The sequence below is a fragment of the Pithys albifrons genome, chromosome 2 (assembly GCF_047495875.1).
Source record: "Pithys albifrons albifrons isolate INPA30051 chromosome 2, PitAlb_v1, whole genome shotgun sequence".
Taxonomy (NCBI): domain Eukaryota; kingdom Metazoa; phylum Chordata; class Aves; order Passeriformes; family Thamnophilidae; genus Pithys; species Pithys albifrons.
Window position 1 is genome coordinate 84470417 of NC_092459.1, and position 20199 is coordinate 84490615.

The 20199-nt window shown below is 46.3% G+C and overlaps 1 protein-coding gene across 3 annotated transcripts in view; it reads left to right on the forward strand.

The window, feature by feature from the left end:
• Window positions 1-317: 317 nt before the first annotated feature.
• TJAP1 (tight junction associated protein 1) overlaps window positions 318-20199 on the forward strand; it is a 41099-nt gene continuing 21217 nt past the window's right edge. For 2 of the 3 annotated variants that reach the window (XM_071576019.1, XM_071576034.1), the window contains exons 1-2: window positions 318-452; window positions 1458-1532. The gene's annotated coding sequence lies outside the window, so the exon portion shown is untranslated. Of the gene's footprint in view, window positions 453-476; window positions 1533-20199 lie in introns of those variants that run through there. The other variant, XM_071576025.1, reaches the window with a different exon arrangement.

The following is a 20199-nucleotide window of genomic DNA, read 5'->3' on the forward strand; positions in this document are numbered from 1 at the left end:
CGTGTGTGGGGTCACGGGCCGATCCCAGCAGTGGAACCCGTGTCCGTGTGCGGGGTCACGGGCGGATCCCGGCACTGGAACCCGGGTCCGTGTGCGGGGTCATGGGCGGATCCCGGCACTGGAACCCGTGTCCGTGTGCGGTGCCGGAGCCGACCCCGGTTCCCGGCCCAGGCGCGCGGCCCCGCTCGCTCCGCCCCTCGCGCCGCCGGGACCGCCCTGCGCGCGCCCTGCCCCGCTCCGGCCCCGCCCCCCGCGCGTGCCGCCCGATGACGCAGCCGCGCCGCTGCGTGGGGATTCCGCCGGATTACCCGGCGTGCCCCGCAGCAAAATGGCGGCCTGAGGCGAGAGAGCGGGGCCGGGGCCGGGCAGGGGCAAAGTTTGGGGCGGGCCCGAGGCGGTGCCGAACCGGTCGTAAAGTCACTGGGACCCCCGGTGGAGCCGAGCCCGACCGGGTCAGAGCCGGGCTGGGGCTCCGGGGGCGGGTAGCGGGGAATGCGACCGTCTGGGTACCGAGCCCCGGGTGGGGCTCCCTGCGCCTCTCCGGCCTTCCCGGGCGGGCTTCGGGCGGAGCCCCGCGAGCGTGGGGGACCCTTCCTGCCCACGTGTGTGGCGGGGAATCGTGCAGTGCCCTGGGGACTGCAGGTTCCGGCGGGTCGCAGCGTGGGCGGATCGCGGGGTCAGCCCCGTGGGGCCGGGGCCGGGGCCGGGTGAGGGAGGGCATTGGGGCCACTGCCTCGGCCCCGGGGAAGGGACGGTCCGTGTGGGGAAGGGTGTTAGTACCACTGCTTCCGCCAGCAGGGCATTACGGAGCTCTCCTTCCCGGGGGCAGACCGGTGTTGGGGAGCAGCACAGGCGTGGAAGGGGCAGCAGAACCTGGAACACGCAGGATGTAGCCGTGTCTGGGTGATGGAGAGTTAAGGGGTGTGAAGGATGAGAAGGCACTATCTGTGCAGGGAGCAGTGCTGGAGTAGGAGCTGCGAAGTGGAACAAGTCTGGGCCAGCACGTGTGTTGGAAGAACCAGAGTATAAGTGGCAGAGGCAGGGTTGGAAGGGAAGAATCATCACTTCTCTGGTGTCGGGGTCAGCAGGGATTAGTGGGAAATTCTCTACTAGCCTGGACATTCTCTCTAGTGCAAGGGTTGATTCCCACTGTAGAACTAGTGAGGAACCTCTGGGAACAGGTGAACGGTAAATCCTGACCTGCATCTGGCTCTGAGCTTGAGCATACTGCATGGAGCAGAGTAAAAGACTGAGTGCTAATACACAGATTTTTAGATGGGCAGGAGGTTTCATTGGCAGGCATCAGGGTGTGCAAATGATGTGCAAGTCTGGCAAGGCTGAGAATGACCCAGATCGGAGAGATGCCAGGTGGATGTTGTCCACTGAGCAGAATCATCCCTCACATGTACATAGTTCTGTGCCAGTGAAAGCTTTTCAGAGGTATGCATCTCTTACAGATTCAGAGAAGGAGCTGGAATAAAGGGCCTACATGAGATGAAGCAGTGAATCCTTACTGAAGCATCAGACAGCAGGTAAGAAAGCCAGGAATGAACTGATGCAGAGTCAGACTGTGTTCTTTTGGTCCCACTGCTGGAATTTTTTGAGAATCTGTGAACCACTTACCTGAAAAACTGTCCCTCTCTGTGGTGGTCTCTTCATTATAGTAGGCCAGCATTGACAGAATTGAAAGGCAGGGGTGTCAGTGAAATGGGAGTGACCCTGAGGAATTCAGTAAGAGTTCCTGGGAAGAAAAGTTCAATGAAAGTTGTAAGCCAGTGCTCTTTACATGCCATTTGGAGAAGCAGTCTGAATTCTGCTCTGTGAGTGCTGAAGTAGCTGTGCTCCCTCTATAATCCACAGGAGGTCTGCTCAGACATAATCCAAATGAAATCCTCCCTGATGAACCTGCTTTTGCAATAATTGTGATGTCAAAGTTAAGTGGTTCTAGTCACCCTCTGTTCTGTCAGGTTATTTCTTTCACCACATTGTTTTATCCACCCATGTTTTAAATGTTTCCCTGCTGGGTGATGCAGGTGTACTGCTGGCCTTTGTGTCCTCTCCCAGACTCACTGCTGACATCCAGGTTAGAGGTGCAGTTGTTGGTACTCAGCAGCACTTCTTTTGCTCATGCCTTTCAATTACTTGTCAAGTCACTTTTAATACAACTCCTTTTTCTTTCCTTTGCCTTCTAGTGAATCACTACAAAAAGCACACACATCTCAGCAGTGCTTGGCATGCAGTGTGATTTAGCTTCCAGGTGTTAAATCAGCATTTAAGCTGTCAGGTCTTAGCTGTGGTATCAGGTGTTTTTGGCTTTTCATTCCTTCCCAGGCACTCAGAGCTCTTGAAATCATGGGAATGCATTTTAGCAGGGCCAGTGGAGTTCCAAAGTGCAGCCCATGGCTATCTTAATCTTTAATATTAACAAGGCATTGGGTCAGGAGGAGTTACATGCCAAGACCTGTTTCCTCTTCAAACCAGCCTTCTGAACTAAAGATGACCTTGTGTGCTTTTCCAGTCTGTTTCAAGTTGTTTTTTGGCTGCTGTTAAGTCACTTGCTTTGCAGCCAACAAACCCTGAATTCTTATCTCTGCCATCCACTCTTAATACAATCCTGTGGTGTAGCATGTAGGGGAAATAGGCTATAGCCTTGAAAGAGGTGTAGTCCTTTGCAAGTCTGCCTGCTTTCTGTCCCAGAGCAGAACAAATCAAGTCAGATGGAATGAATAACTTTTGGTCAGTGTGCTGGCCTGAACGACACCAGAGCTGGCTTGGAGAAAGGGTTTGCAGCAGCTCGTGAGGCATATAAAGTGCTTTTAAAAATCTGAAGAAAACTGTTTGAACAGTAGCAAAATAACAGGCAGCTGTATTTTTGGCAGTTTTTTGAAGTGGATTTGGTGCTTGTGAATCCTGGAGGCTGATGATTTTTGTGAAGGTGAGCTCCCTAACCTGTCAAAACATCTGCTATGTTTTATGGAGGATCCACTGAAAATTAGGCTCCAAGATTTCCATTTGTCACTATATCACAGTGTCATCCCAAGAAGTAGTTCTGGAGGTTTGATCCTGATGAAATAACCATGGTGTGCATATGTTATCAAGGGCTTTGCTTCTACAGCACAGACTGACAACAGTAATGTAGTGGTGGCTAATAGTGCTCTGTCTTTCATGTTGCTGGGAGAAATACAACATGTAAGGGTCTCAAATGAACCTGCATGTGATACAGATTGAGGGTTGGATTCTTACACTAAAGAATGAGGATCTGGCTTGACACCTTTTCGACTTATCTCTGCTCTTTTGACAGGATCTGGAATTGTCTTAATAGAGCAGATTTTCTCAACTGATAGACTTGGTTAGGGGTTTGATAGTAAATTTAAGGTCCTGGAGGTGGGTATATTCATTTCCTTGCTTGAAGGCTTTGGTTGGGGAGATAACTCCTTTTTGTATGACACCCTGAGCTTTGTGAAGATTGAGTGCTTATTTGCATTTATGTGTACTTTAAATCACTAGTTCCTGGGTAAATATGATCCTCTCTGAAATTCATTTTACGCAGGACTGCAAAGGAACTCTGTGTGTAATCTCTGCAAATGGCTAATGCCTTAGGGCATAAAACCTTCCATCCTGTTTCCCGGCTAGTTCCTCTACCTGAGGGCTTTTCCTTAGATATAGTTTGGCTGGATCTGTAACTGTAGTAGGAAGAGTGTTACTTTTTAAATTGAAATATCTTTCCAGCTGGTTGGAGGGGAAGGATGAGCTGTGCTCTGAAGGACACCTAATTTCTGCCACATACTTGTTGTGTGAGTGTGTTCAAGTTGTTACTGTTTCTCGCTCTTCATTCCCTGGTTGTGAGATATGATTAATGCCCATCTTAGTGAGGATTTGAGGATGAATCTATAAGTGTATAGGCTCTTGGATACTGTGGTGTTGAATGCTTTAGTAAAGCTTGGTGGAGGAGAGATGAAAAAGATATTTCAAGCCATGACTTCAGAATGAAGCAGACCCCCATGCTATCCCCTGTCCCGTCTATTCTGTAGCATGGTAAAATCGGTATGGAATGCAAGTCAGGCCCTGCCTTGTTTAAGGCAAGTGAGTACTCTCAGACCTCACCATTTTTGCTTTCCTAGGAACTGTTTGCTTGTTTTGCTCACAAGTTACACCTAGTCTAACTGAATCTTTTTTACTTAAATTAATATTTTCTCTTTTTTGCTCCTTTGTTCAAGATTCGGAAACTGTTCTCTTCCTTGTCATGAAGTTCATGTATGGTTTTATTGTTAATATGCACAGAGAGGGCCAAATGCAAGCTATTTCATATTTGGAATGACATGAGGCCTCCTCTGGGGTGTCCTCCTGGGAGCTGTGCTTAGGAAGGAAATGGCGTGGAAGGCCGTGTAGGAGTGTGAGAATAGCATTGCAATGGTTGGAATGCCGAATAAGCATCACTTGGGTGGGCTCAGTTTTCCTCTGCTTTTCAACAGTGCTGGGTGCCAAGCTTGAGGAAAACTGCTGTGCAGAGGTGAAGGAGCTGGAATGTGTTCTTCAGTTGAGGTGAAATGCAATTCAGTGAAACTGATAGGCATCAAATTGAATAATCATTTTAAAGTGTTTTCACATGATGTCTAATCTGTGGAAATTCACTACCACATAATAGCACTCAGGCTGAGAGCTGAGCGGGATTCAGAAAAGATCAAGCACTTATGAGTGGGAATGTTCAGACTTGCTTGAGCTAAAGAACTTGTTTCAGACACAGCCCAATCTCTTAACAGGTAAAGGTTTGAGGAAAGGGCAGTGTGTTGCATAATTTCTTGCTGAGGCTTCTCACTCCATCTACTAAACCACCTTAATGTCTTGGCCTGTGTCGGGGACAAGGTACTGAATCACACTTATTTGCTGTGTTGTTTTGTCCACTGACCTTGCCTTTTGTGATAATTGCATTAGGGGGAAAAAGAAGCCAAAACCCACCAACCAAACAAAAAACTCACAAAGCACTCCAGCTTCTCTGTTTAGGCCTGGTGGTTGAGGATTTTAAGCTGCCAAAGAGCAGGACCCTTGGAACGATAGTGCAATCAGTCCATAGATGAAGACTGTCTTACTGTCAAATGTGGAGACATGTAGCTATTGTCTCTTCATGTTGAGTGCTCGGGCAAAGTGCTTTGTGCTTCTTGCCTTTGCTCGTAAGAGGGAAAAGAATGTGTGGAGTTTGGCCTCTCCACGCTGCAGTCTTGTAGTGGACTTTAGTCTGGAAGGTGGCTGAAAGGCAGGGCTTTAAGGCTGTTCAGGTGAATTCTTGTTAGTTGTAGCATGAGCCTCAATGTAGTAATGTCCATGAAGACACACCCTGTGTCCTCTGCTCATGTCCAGTCTGTAGAGGAACAGGAGAATCATCAGTGCTGCTTGGTCAAGTAGGTATAAATTCAGTTTGATTCATATAGCCTGTGTATAAAAAGGTGTAATTTTGTAATATTTGCCTGAATGCAAGGGGAACTCCTGAAAGAAAGAGTGTGTGTGTGGCTTTTCAGAGCTAGGAGCAAGTCATGCAAACCTCAAGATCCCTCAGTGGATACCCTCCCTATGATCTTTTCTGAAAACAACTGTGTGCTTTAGGGCAACACTTAACCCTTTTGTGGCAGGCCTAACAGCTGTGAGTAAAGGGTTACTGACTTTCACAAAGGTTTTGTGTTGCTAAGAAAGTGAAATGGGTCAGGATTGGAAAGTAAAGTTGGACTGGTTTTTAGACACAGAGAATCTGGCCAGCTGCTGGTGGCAAGAGAGAACTGCTTTAAATTTTTGATTTCTGAGAATCAGCAAATTCAGAACTGGAAGCCCCACAGTCACCGCTCTGTGTTCAGTTGAGTTCTATTTTTGTGTTTTGGCTCTGTGATAAAGCTGGCTTTGGCAATGTTGTGGGAGTCATAACTGGATATTCTTGGTCTTGTATTTAAAGTCTCAGTTGTCCACCTGCATTAATGTAACAGTCATGCACAAATGGATCTGTAATCAAAAGGGACAGATGAGCTGGTTTCTCTAACTATTGAGGAATTACACACAGGTTCATAAAAAGCCTTAGGTGAGCTTTACTTCGTGGCATTTTTTTCTGCAAGTTATTTTCCCGAGATAATAATTAGATAATCATTGTTGCTATAAGTTTTTTAACTATTGTTATAGCATGTGCTACTCAGAGTAAGTGGTTTTAGACCTGCATATGTCTTGCTGCACAAGCTCTCTGAAGTTTTGAAAGATGCTGTGCTGCTCTGTCTCCTAAATCAGATTTCTTCCTTCAGCTTTGCTGTCCATTAGTGAGGACTCTTCAGCTGCCAGACAGAAGGGTTAAAAATATTCCAGGGAGATGACTTGAAATCTGATGTATCTCACGTAACTGAAAAGTGATTGCAGATAATTTTACTGTTTTTCTTGTGCATTTTTATTTATAATTTTTCCTTATTGAGAACTCTTCCCCCTTACCTTTTATCTGTGTGAGATCAGTACCCAGTGTATTGTGTGAAAATTCCTCTCAAATGGGGGAAAAGAAAATAATGGAAAATGACAGGATATTTTTTTAAAATTAGAGTTAAGTGACTTTTCTTGAGAACGGACTTCAAGTTTACATCCTTTCTTTAAGTGCCCTTATTTTTCTCAGCAGAAAGTGTCTGATGAACAAAAGTATGCAGATATATTTACTTGCCTTTAGAATTTAATTTCTAAGCATTGCTTGCGCTGTGGTCATGTGACTACTGGGAGGTGAAAACTTTGCTCAAAAGGGTTTTTGCAGGTAACTGCATTTTGCTGGCCATACAGTCTGTTAGTAGATGTCTGTCTAGGCACGCAGTCCCATTTTTTTTAAGACTAGTACAGTGTGTCATTTTTGGCAAACATACCAATTTGGATCAATTCCTGAAATCACTTTTGCTGGGCTGCAGCATTTTGGTAGGATCTACTTTTTAAGTGTATCCATTTTTCCTTGATTAGATGATGCCTTTGCAAACAGGTCCCCAGGTGTATCTGAAACGGCCATAACAGAATTTGATGTCACTGAGGCCTCAGCTGGATGGGGAGAGCTGTGTTGCTGTGCAGCTCCAGAGATGATTTACTACCTGACTGACAGTGTGCAATATAAACATTAGTCCAAGCATGATCTTGTCTCCAAACCCCGCCTACGCAGGGAGCCAGGAGCCTTCCTGCCACGCGCCATAAATCGTTTATGGTTTGCTCATGCCCGTGCATTTGAAAAACAGCTGTGTGTGTCGGGGATTAGCAGTTTGCAGAAGGCCCGTGCGGGGCTAAATTAGGGTCTCCTTCTCTGGTGGTGAATGCCGGTATCAGAATAGCAGGAGTGCTTCTCTGCAGGGGAAGGCAATTTACTGTGGGAGTGGGGGGTGGGTGCAGGGTGTCTGTGAGGGTCCAGCAGCCAGGAGGGAGCTTTGGATTGCAGTGCTCCAGTTGGAGTCACAAATAGCTGCCCAGCGCAGTGGGGAACTGAACAAGACATTAACTGTGGTTTTTAAATTTTATTTTTATATTTATCATTTGTATGTATTTTACACATATATAGACTCAAAATGTAAGCCTACCTCTTCTGTCTCCTAGGAGCTGAAGGAAGATAGAGTTTTTGGGTCCCTTTTTCACAGTGTAAAGAGCCGTTTCCCTTTTGCTAGCCCACAGTAGTAGAATCAAATTATATGCAAGGCCATCTGGGGCTTCACAACTAATTTTAAGCTTTTATAAGAACTTTTACTGTGCTACTAGGATTTATTATAGCTTTGCAACTTCAACTCCCCAAATAAATCTATTTTTGTGCTGGCTGTGATAATTTAAATTACCTCCTGGAGCTTCTAATGACTAGCTTGTGTTTATGGTGAAAGCTCCCTTTTATCCAAACCCTGAGAGCACAGTCCCCTTGGTAACTCTGAAGGTGTTGCTGCTTTACATCAGTGGCAAGGACATCAGAGCCTCAACTCAGTTGGTGCCTCCAAGTCTTTCTGTAGTAAAAATAGGCAGATTTTGCTCTACAGTACAGTTCAGAGATCTACTGTGTGCTGCCTGAAGGACCAGCTGCTGAGTAAAGCAGATATAAGTAGATCATTTTCAGCTAGGTTGGTTTCTCAATAACAAATCCTTTCTTGGGTGGGTTGAGTGAGAATCCAGGTGGAATGTGTCAGCAAGGTGCCCCGTTCCAGAGGCATCAGCTGAACACAAGTGCTTCCAGACTGTATCATGAGCATCCATGGAGCCAAGGGCAAAGCCAGAGATCTCTGGGTAAAGCAGGTAATTTGTTTCTAAAACAACAGAGTTAGGAGAGTTCTTACTATTTTGTTGAAGCTGCTGCAGAGGCATCTCAAATAAGACCATTTTCCCGGAGCTTTCTGTTCTGCTCTCCTCTCGTAGGTTTGGGGAAAGTAGCTGGAAGGGCTTGTCCTAGGCTTGTTTTAGTCTCAGAGTTACCTCCATTTTTCTTACTGCTTTTGATGGAAGGCTGTGCAGTCTGATTCTTTGTGCTTTGCTGAGATGGAGGCCAGATAGCAGCAAATATATTTGTGGCCTTTTGTGTGGGCATTTTGAGATTTGGAAGGCACTTTGCTAATGAGCTGTGGGTCATTTCATGTCAGATTGGCTAAGTTTCCATTGGGCTGGTTCTTTATTGCAGCAATACTTATGGACTGTGAATGTTTGGGGATCCCTGTTACCTATCTCAGATGGAGAGGGCTTTCCTTCTGTTTGTTGCCTCCTCTCTGCCCACAAGAAAAAAATAATCACCTGGGGAACTGTTAACCTCCAGATTGAATTAGATGTTTTGCTGTTACTTTATATAGATTTTCCAGAGGTATACAGAGGTTAAAGAGGGGCATGGGGATGTGATCATGTTTTGAGCCTTCCCTCCTTCTCTTTGTTTTGTTGCTGCAGTTGGAATTCACCCTTCCCTCTTCCTGGGAACTGGTGTGAAAGAATTGCTGTCGCCCAGAGCAAAGTTCACTCTGCTTGCCTCAAGGCCTCACCTCTCCAAGTTAGGACTTTGCCTGACTTCCACAGGCATCAGTTTGTTTATGAGCTTACATTACCTGAACCTTATGGGGTAGGTCTGAAGGGTACCACTATTCAGGGCAGTGGAAGTCTCAACTTAGCTGGGATAGGGAAGGACGGAATAGAGTTAGCACTACTGTTAACTCTTCCCCCCACACACCCTCCTTTCTTCCCTGTTTCCTCACCTGCCCAGCTGTGTAGTAGGTTAGCAGTACGTGTCTGTTCTTATTCTTATGAAAGTAGACTTTGTTCTCTGAAGACTCCTAATCATGCCCCATGGGGGTGTAATCAGTTATAAGGTATTTAATACAGTGCAGGCGGGAACAGGCTGCCTGGCTGGGCTGGCAGATTGCAACACTACAATTATAAAGGGCCCCTTTCCCCCACTCACCCGCCCACCAGTGGCAGGATGAGGGTACCTTGAAACAGTATTAAGTCTATGAAAAGTAAAGATGGAGTGGGGGAAGGGAGAGGAGAGGCTGAAGAGGCAGCTCCTATTCTGGGAAGCAGGCAGACCTACATTCTATGAGAGCTGCAGCCATTGCAGGTTGCACTGTTGAGACTTGTGGGAGTTTGGGTGCCGTCACCATCGAAGTGGATTGCACAGGGATGGCCTTTGGCAACGTGTGGAGCAGTAGGGGCTTCTGTCCTCTCTGAAATGGGTTTTTTGTGGTGGTTGGGGTTGGAGAGGTATGGAGTGGTTAGAAGGGGAGAAGCCCTTTCTTCCACATGCAGTGATTTAGACACCTGATCTGTTTGGGTGCTTTTGTAAATCCTGCCAGGCTTCTATTTATATCTTCGGATATAAATCTATTGGTAAATTTGGTCTTTCATGCCTGTTTCTTCCAAGTACTGGAGCTACTGCAGCAGCTTACCTTGGCTGGCTTAGAAGTGAATAGATAGCCCGGTGCCTTGAATTTTAACAGGCATGGGAAAGTCTACTGGACCTTGTCTGGTCTGTTCTTGTTACTTAATACCAGATAATTCCCCTCGGTGAGGACCTTGAAATGCACATGTGGGGTGTGGAGCAGCTGGGCCAAAGCCTTAGGAACCATCCCTGCTGTGGCAGCTTGCTAGATGGATAGGCATGTTTCTAGAGCTTATGGCTACAGTGGCCTTTCCCCTTTCAGGTTCCCCAGAGGTTACATTGTTTCAGCCCTTAGTTGGTGCTCTCTGAATTTTCTGACACTGCTGGATTGAAGTTGGAAATTTTCTCACAGCAGTGCTCCTGAGAGTGTTGTCTTTCCTGCTTGGTGCTAAGAGAGCATTGGCTATTAAGTCTCAGAGTTGGCCCTTAGCACTGGGTGATGGATTTTTGGAATTTTTAGGAGTGGGATAGTGTTTAGTTATATTGCACAAAGTAAGTGCAGATTCAGAATGTGTGTGGGGGGTCACAATACAGACTTGAGAATTCTGGTGACAGTTTCACCTCCTGAGGCATCATCATCGTTTTCCAATCAGAGTAGCTTTATATTTGGGAACTGTGAATTCTTTGGAAAGCTTTGGGATTTGTAGGAGTGGCGCATAAAGGAGAAGTAGTGGGGGTTTTCTGACTAGAGCATAAGACTCTCTTTGCAACTCTAAAGTGGTGAGATTCTGAGACAAGAGGTTACCTTAGGTCTTGGGTTTTTGTACATTGAGTTTTTCTTCTTTTGATCACCGAAGTGACCCGGTGTCAGTGCTGTATAGGGTGAATAATGTACAGTGAAGTTCAGATCAGTCTGTGGGCAGTGGACACAAGGTTTACAGAAGAATTTTGGGGTAATGAGGAAATGCCTGCATCTCAAAAAAGCTACTTAAGGTAGAATGGTTTCCTGGGGATGGAATACCTGGATCCTTCCAAGCACCCCTGATGCTCAAAGTCAGCTTCTTATTCAGCTCTGCTCCCTTAGCTCAACAAGTCTTGGTGTTATGTTTGCCCTTTGTCTTATAGGAAGAGTCAGGGAAATTCCCGTCCCAGGCTACCAGACAGAGCTGTTCCTGTCCTGGACTGTGGCTATTTCCCAGCCGTCATGGCAGCTCTCCTCCCTCTGGCTTGCATTCCCAACTGAGAACTCTCCTGCCTTGCTTTGTTTCTCTTGCCCAGTGGCTCAAGAAGTTGCTTGGATAACTTGGACTGTCTCACAGATGAGTTTGGGGCTGGAGCTGTTGTTGGGATCCAGCAACGGGGGTGCAGGTAGCGTGGGGGCGTGTGGAGGGATCGCGGCGGGAGTCAGCGAGGTGGGTGTGTGGGCTTGCTGCTTGTTTTCCTTTGCTGCCTAGTGAGGAATGCGGTGTGTTTGCCTTCGTTGGCCTGTGGTTGCAGCCACATTCCTGCAGTGGGAGTCAGCACGGCGGCGGGCGGCGTGCTGTTCATGCCCCGTGGCTACATGCTTTCAGCTCCACATCAAAGGTGTGTTTAGTGTGTAGCTTGTGCCATTCCTGGCCACACCTGGTGGCCTGCAGGCATGCAGGAGGTGGAGTCTGGCTGTGCTTGCAGATGGCATTCAGGGTTCAGGCTTCTTGCTTGTGGAAAGGCTGGAGCTGAGTCCATGCTAAACAACCCCAGGAATGCAGCGGCAGAGCTGAGCGGCACAGTCACTCCAGGGGCATGTCCTAGCAGCAATGTTTCCTTTATAGCTGCAGCAAAATAACTCATGCCTGCTTCTGCAAAGGAACTGACTGTTTGCTTGGGTGTGTTGTACGGTTTAATTTACACCGATAAGGCCAATTAAGGTTGACTCGTCCCCCCTGCAGCCTGTGTGCTCCTGACAATCAGTAGATGATTGAGTGGCTTGTGCCATCAAGCTCTACTCAGTGCAAACTGCACAAAATGACTGCCTGAAGATGGAATGACTTCAGATTTAACCCGGTCAGGAGTCCTTCTCCAGTCGGTGGGCAAATGTTCTCATACCTCTGTGCTGAAGCTGAGCTCCTCCAGCTTCTTCTGGAAAATGTTTCTTTTTCTGGCTGGAACTTCAAAAGCTGAGGACAGGGAGGCTGGTGAAAGATGGTGGATCAGGATGCAGGTGTATTATTTTGAGATCCTTGACGTGGTGTGTGTGAAAATGGTTACATAGTTTCCTATGCTCGTACCATGCAAACCATCCTTATCTTCTTTATGCAAGTCTTTCCTGTGCCTGGAGCAGCGAAAAGTGATCCCTTTTGGCAGCGTCGGTATGGGCAGCTCATAGGCAAGGCTAGTGGAAACAACAGCAGACCATCTTCTGTGTTCCAGATAAGCCCTGTGCTGTCCATTACACTGTTTGCTTGGATCTTTCAGACTTGCAGGTTCCCTTTTGGCAATGTCTAGTAGCCTGAAATTCTGTGACCTGTCAGTCGTTTACATATTGAAGTTAGTCTATGCAGAAGTCCTCCCTATTGCCATCCTTACCCAGTAGCAGGAATGAAAGAATTGGCTCTCAAAAGTGCTTTGGCTTTATAGAATAGTTTTTGCTTTTTAGCCGTTGATCCAGTCTCTGGGTGAGTCACTGCGGAGCTCCCATTACCAGACTGGTCCATGCCACGCTCTCTCCAGAAGGATGTATCACTTCTCAAAGCAGAATCTCAGTGACAGGTGATTAAAGGAATCTTACTTGTTGCAAGACTCTTAGCACTGTGAAACAGATGGAAATTATTCATATTGGGCTCTCTTCTCCTTTGATTTCATGTAAACTCTGCATTTTATTTCTAACTACTTGCCTCTGACTCCATACCTGCCTATAAGGGCTTGGATGTTGATGAGAAAGTGGGTTGCCTGAATCTTCATTTCCCATCCTCTGTTCTGCAGTACCAAACTGGACAAATATGCCCTGTGGCAATTGGAGGTGTAGCAAAATATAAGTAAGTCTGAAAAGGTTTTGTGGAATGTTACTGATAGAGCATTTAAGTGTGTATAATCATTGTAATCAGTGGGTGTTTCAGCTTTGTCATGCAATATGGGCTATGGCTGCAAAAATGGAGGTCTTGTTTAGGATTACATACCACTTCTGCTGCCACTTTCCAATTGCCAGGAAAGGTGTGAGAGAGTCAGAATGAAATGGATGACTTTGGCCAAGGAGGAAGTAGGGGTGATTCTTGGCCTTTTTCCATCCTGTCAGTGAGTTTTAATGTGTTGTGGAGAGAAAGTTACCAGTTCCTTGTTTGGACTTCTCTGCTGGTCTTCAAGACTGTAGGAATCCAGGTCGCTGTGCTCCTGTGTCCAGTCCCAAACACTTCTCTCCAGGCAGTGCATTCCTCTGACTAGATCTGTAACTCTCCCAAGTAGCTACATCTCCCCCTGCTGGAACAGGGAGCAGAAGGCACAGCTACACCTGGGTGCTAAAACTGGGATTTGGTCTGATCCTGGGGCATTTTGAGCTGGCACCAGAAGTGGTGGTTGTCCATTTGAGACATTCCTTAGGCCAGAGTCACAGATTCTGTAGAGCTGAGCTCACGCAGCTGCATGAAGCTGAAGGCCTGAGTGAACAGCTTGATGTACTGAGCAAACACCTTATCCTTGCAACATCTGCCTGGCCATACGCTGGAATTCCTCCATGGTCTTAGCCCTTAGATGTGCAGCAAGCTGCTACCTCTTTGGGTTGTTGAATCTGATACTTGACAAAAAAAATGGCTTGCTTTCTTTAGGATTTCTGGCATCAATTATTGATCCCCTTTGAGGATAGGTGGCTTCACTTGCAGCTTGACTGTCTCTCATTCCCAGCTTGGTCTCTGAAGAGCTGCATAGAGTTTACTTATGGGGCTGAGGTCTGCAGGGAGGAGACCTGTGGAGGGGAAGAGCTTGTTTTTTAACATGACTTAAAAGGTGTTTTTCCTTAACCTTAGATTAATTAACAGGCTTATGCTATCCCAGAGGATAATGGCAGTGAAGGCATTTCAGTTTTACAAGAGCAGTGCCAGGCAGGGCATGTAGAGCTAGTCTGGACAGGCTGACCTTGTGGTAAAACTGAAGTGCTGGGCCTTCACTGCAGTTGCCCCTTGGGACAATTGATGCTCATTACTAGCTTGAGCTGAAGAACAACACTGGTACTAGCAGTGATGACAAGATGTGGAAGGATATAGTTGATGAGAGCTCTGACTCTGCCACAAAGAGAGGTTGCGTCTGAGGGAAGAGCTAAAGCAACCCAGCTCAGTGTCAAGCGGGGCACCTGTGGTTATCCACCCCACTAAAGGAGCAAGGTGAGCCTAGGAGGTGCAATACAGCATGTGCAGAAGGACAAGTGGTGCAGCCTGTGACTGCAGGTGACAGGCAGCTTCCTTGTGTGGGGCAGGGGGCAGAGGCGAGCCCCCCCCCCGCTGTTGTTCCCCCCCCCCCCCGCTGTTGTTCCCCCCCCCCCCCCGCTGTTGTTCCCCCCCCCCCCCCGCTGTTGTTCCCCCCCCCCCCCGCTGTTGTTCCCCCCCCCCCCCCCGCTGTTGTTCCCCCCCCCCCGCTGTTGTTCCCCCCCCCCCGCTGTTGTTCCCCCCCCCCCGCTGTTGTTCCCCCCCCCCCCTCTGCTGTTGTTCCCCCCCCCCCTCTGCTGTTGTTCCCCCCCCCCTCTGCTGTTGTTCCCCCCCCCCTCTGCTGTTGTTCCCCCCCCCCCTCTGCTGTTGTTCCCCCCCCCCCTCTGCTGTTGTTCCCCCCCCCCCCTCTGCTGTTGTTCCCCCCCCCCCTCTGCTGTTGTTCCCCCCCCCCCTCTGCTGTTGTTCCCCCCCCCCCCCGCTGTGGGTGCCCCCTCCCCCTGTGGGTTCCCCCCCCCCCCCCCCGCTGTGGGTGCCCCCCCCCCCCCCCCGCTGTGGGTTCCCCCCCCCCCTTCTGTGGGTCCCCTCTGTTGGGGGTCCTGCTCTTGAAGGGACTGACTGGAGCCTAGGTGAAGGGGGAGAGAGGAGCCACAGTCAGTTGCGTGCTGTACACAGATCACCAGTATGAGATGGGTGGGTGGATCTGTTTGTTTTTCCTAAGCTGGATTAAGCCATATTATATTTTTATGACTGAGCTCTCAGAATAAAATCTCTCAGTAGTTCAGTGCTGCTGAAGACTAAGAGAATAATTTTAGAAAAAGCTTAAAAAATACAGCACAAAAACCCTGAAGGAGGCAAACTGAGGCAGATTAACTACTACCACAAAAAAGAGAGGTGCTCCAGGATTACATGCTGCTTCAGGAGCCATTCTGCTCTGTTGTTTACAAAGCTGAGACAAGTTCTGTGCCTGTTCCTGCCCTTGGCTCAGGCTCTGAATCTGCTAGGCCCAAACCATGTTTTGAAAGGCATCTTCTTGTTCTGCCTTTGTGTCCCATTGAGATGACTACTACAGTGTGTAGGAGATGTGATCTAACACTCTACATCCTGCCTGGGTGCAGGGATTGAGTGGAAGTCAATGGGTAGTACTTGGTGTGGTCTCCAGAGTAGGCAAGGGCTGAGACTTGGGTTAAGCAGAAGGTGCCTGTGCCTGGTTGGAATCCTGCTTTGCAAGGGAGTCAGTAGCGTAACATCACTTGTAACCTCTGGGAAGGGAAAGGGATAGGATATAATCAGCTTTGAGAAAAGGCTGCGATGACCCCCTTTCTCTTTTATCCCTCTGTCTGGATAGGTTTATTCCTCTACATCACTTCTGCTTCTCTCGATGCTACACTGCTTTTCTCTGCCAGTTGATAACAACATCATTGTAGGTGATTCAAGGTTCAGGCAGCTTGAAGGTTGAGGAGTGACACACTGCTATCTTCACACTGTGCTGGGGTCTCTAATTTTACTTCATTATACTGACTGTCTGTATTCAGTGTTAGAGAGTTCATGAAATATTTCTGTGCTAGATCTTCTCTGATGAATAGCACAGAGGATGGCTCAAGTTTCCATGGCAATGCTTCTGAATGTGCTTCTGTCACCAAAGAAAGAGGGACTTCCAGTTGATTAAGATTTGAGGATTTTGTCTGAGAAAGGGAATGGTGGTGAAACTGCATGTTAGTTGTTTGCCTACCTTTGGATAATGCCTCTGACTGATACATAATCTGTAGAAAGAGGAGGCTGGCATTTGGCTAATGGAGTAGGTGGACTGTGTCGTGCAAACTACAGCTGGACCCCTGGACATGCTTAACTGTTCAGCTACAGATGCAGCTGCACAATCACCCAGCAGTTAAGCCTGTACCATTCTCTGCCTCTCACATCTAACCATCTGCTAGGGCAAAGCTAATTAAACCAAAACGATTCTTGCTGAGATTAAACCCAGCAGCAGAAAAAATTGAGTATAGTACAAATATTGTTCTACTACTACTGGATCAGGATTGCATCTTTATTTGTACTTATAAAGAATTGCAGGCTATTCAACTCAATTGCTGTCAGGTAGGTGTTTAGCTCATGTACACTTTCCTTCTCTTTTCCATCTCAGATCACTCTTGCTTTAGGTGCAAGAAGTGCCTTGCTGAGTTTTTATGCAGTTCCTTTCTTACAACAGCTGAGTCTGATTTTCTTTAACTTGCAATTTAAAGCAAATAAGAGTGCACAAAGCTGGGGTTTTTTTCTCCTAGTGCTTCAATTTCATTGTGGAATGGAAATTGTTCCTGTCCTCTTCATTGTATATATTGATGGTGAGCATGAATCCTAGAGTTGATGTGGATCCACATAACCTTTTATAATTGCACAAGCTGCCAGTGTGAATCTGAGACTCAAGACCAGAGAGTTTATTGCAAAAATGTGCCTGCCGCCCTTTGAGAGTTGAAGTTCAAATCTTGTAAAATGGAAAATGTGCAAGTGTGATTCCCTTAACAACTGAACTCTTCTGTGTATGTACAATCCATGTTGCCATGTGACTGGGACTTCAAAACAGCTCTTTCATTAAAAAAAACAAAAAAGGAACTTAAAACTCTGGTTGATTTCAGGGCTGCTGATGGTACTCAGCAGAAGTGACAGCTCACCACATTGTTCAGAGTGTTGGCACACTTTAGTTTCTGAAGGCCAGTGAGAGAATTTTTGCTATTGTCTTTCTGTGCTAAACATGGCAAACTTGTACTGAAGAGGAAGTTCATTCTGGACATGGTAGCTCAGAGGCAGCAGTAGAAGGTGGCCCTGAGGAGAGGGATGATGGTTGCATTGCTGGCAGGGATGTGAGAAAGACTGTATTAAGCTCAAGAGGCCAGCCTGAAGAAGCAGGTAGAGATGAAAGAGTACCAAAAGAATGAGGTTAAATTCAGTCTTGATATTCAGGAGGAAGAGTTCAAGTAGTTTTGAATGAGGAATGGGAAAAACACCAGTAATTTTAGAATTGTTGAAATTTGATTTTGACAAGTATGTTTCCTGGGGAAATTCTGTAGGAACTGCGGAGATGAGAGGTGATTTTAGAGTGTGGATTTATAGCATGTTAGGTCTGTGACCTCAGACTTGGTTTGTGTATGTGCTTAACCCCACAGTAAGCAGGAGAGCTTCACATTTTTGTGGAAGAGAGGGTCAGTAGTAAGACCATGCCTGGGGGCAGTTAGATAACGTGCCCTAACTCCACACTCCAGCTGGCTCAGATAAACTGTTGGTGAGCCATATGCTCAGGAATGAGCAAGTGGGGAGCATTGTCTTCCCGGAACTGCTCCAGGTGCGTTGGTCATCAGCAAGCAAAAGCTGTGTGGGTGTATGGAAAGTAGGGCACAGCACGAGGATTTGTGATCACCCTTCCCATCCTGCTTGGGGAAAGTAAAGAAAATATTATGCTTCTGAGCATTGTTATGATGTTTATTTGGCATAGGATTAATAAAACCTTCAAACCACATAAATGTCAATACCTTCAGTACCTTAATAAACCTTGCCTAGTGTAGTTAGCTTATTTTGATTCTGAGAGAGAGCTGTCACACTGTTGTGGCTTTTTTTTTTGTTTTTGTTTAAGGAAAATGCCAAAACCAAACACAAGACCCAGAAAAACCTGCTTTGAAAGTAGAAAGGGGCAAAAAAGGGTTAATTTCCGTGTCTGTAAGGATTTTGCCATTGCAGGGATGTTGTAGTGATTTAACTTAATCAGATTAGAAACAGCTGTGATTATATTAGTGCAGCGTTCTTGTATAGGCATCCTTAATTTAGTTTGTATCTTTATCTATTGAACTTGTTTTAATGTAAAGTGCTCTTAAACTGAATTAAGAACATTTGTCCAGAAGCATTATTCTGCTTTATGTTACTTTCTAAGTCAATTTAATTTAGTACAGTGTATATGTTGACAAGGCCTTGGGGAAAAAGCTGATCCTTTTTATTACTTGCTGAACAGTCTGTCATGTTTTGCTGCAGCCATGTGATCGTGGAATGAAAGAGCCTGTTGTGGTGCATGTTGGTGGAGGATGGGCAAACTGATCATTGCAAGCATTTGTACTACTTGGTCATTCTTATCCAAAGTGTAGATTAAAGTAGATTGCTCCTCCTTGTAAATCAGGCTTTTTCCTGTCTAGAACAGATGCGAGACCCCTGAAATGTTATTTTAAGTTTCCTCCTCAGCCTGCTAAGAAAAGTGCCTTCAGACTAGGTTAGTGTGCTGTTTAGACAGCAAAAGCAATATCTTAAACATTTCACAAATCTTTAAGATTCCAAAAGATTCAGATGGCTGAGCAGATTTGAGCTGGACTTTTCTACAGCTAGGCAGAGCTTGTACGAAATTTCACCCAATTTTAATGCTGTTTCCTGGTCTGTGCCTATCTATGTATGTGCTCTATATGGTGACTTACACACATACAAAACTTACGGCTGAGGAAGAAGTCCTGCAGATGTCAGTTTTCTTTCTTGTTGGTAAAGATAAATCTAGTCAATGCATCTTGTGTTTTCTGCTCAATGGGAACAGAACCATCACGTGAATTACTCTGCAAGAGTGTTTTTAGTGATAACATTTCAGAATAAAGCTGGTTGCTGAAAACGGCTTGTTTATTTTTCTTACATTTGCTTTTGTCAGCACCTGCAAGCATCAGGGCGGGCTTAACGCCTCCTCAGCATTGCAGATGCTCTGTGGGCTGGGTCACTGCAGCAACTTGTCCATCTGTCCTCTGTAAATAATGCAAATAATGTGCTCTGCTCCATTGTCCTGCTGTGTAGATACTGCATAGTGTGTCAGCCATCTGTGCATATCTGAGACTCACAGACAGAGGGGATGTTTTGGAGAGCGGGTTGAGGCAAGTATAGAGTTGAATGCTTCAGCAGTGGAGCGTTCTCTGGCATTTCTGTGTCCCGGCTAGAGGGTCAACTCAGTGACATTCAGTCCCTGGCACGGAAGAGCTGGGGACTGTAGTTTTCACAGAACCTCTGAACCAAAGGCTGAAACAAGAGGAGTGCTGATATTTATTGCTGGGGGTTGTGTGAAACTAAGGGAATACTTACAGGAGCTGAGAGTCTGCCTCTCAGTGGTTGAAAATGTTAAGCTGTTTCTACCTTGTTCTTATTAAATGCCTTTTGATTTTATGTTTTAGGAGGGTAATGTATGATTTTTCTTCTTTTCTTCCCCTCCTGCTCAGTGCAGGAGATGCCAGAGGTCTGGGAAGGGTATTCCTGCATATTAATTTTCTAGAGGAATTTCCCTCTTTCCCTTCTCTTCAAATGTTTACTTGTGGTAGTAATTCCCATGTTTGTTTGAGAAGGTTTAAGGCCTTGACTCCCAAATTTCCTTTTTTGCTGGAATATGTTGTTAGAGTATCAAGATTTCCTTTTCCTAGCTTGGCCCAGACACTTTTAGAAACTTTTGAGAGTTCTCCTAATCTCCATGAGTTTTTATCTAATGTTCTGGTATTTCTTTAAATATCTGAGCAATATACTCCAGAATTCTTCCCATGGAAATCTTCAAAGAACACAAGTACGAAGACAGAGTGGGGAGGGACATGAAAGCCAGGGTGCAAAGAAGAAGAGACTCTCAAAGTTTGTAGGCTTAAACCACCTTGATAGAGTTGAAAGGATCACTGAGCAAACTAAAGAGATCAAGCTAACACAATCACTGAACAAACTAAACTGGCTTCTGGTCTGTCAGCGTTTCTGAATGAGCAGCTGTCATTAGCCCTCCATGTAGCTGTCCCTGCTTAAAGGTAACTTGGTAAATGACCTTTTGCTGAGCTGATTCCTGTACAATTTCAGGTGTAGCTATTAAAGATGTTTCTATGCTTTTATAGGCATTAGAAAGCCGGTGTTCATTTCCTGGTCAAAATCTCCCTAGGGTATTTTTATTCTCCATTAACATTCCTTCTGGGGATTGAATTCGGGTCCTTTGCTTCCTGTCCTGTTCCTGTTCAGATGTTA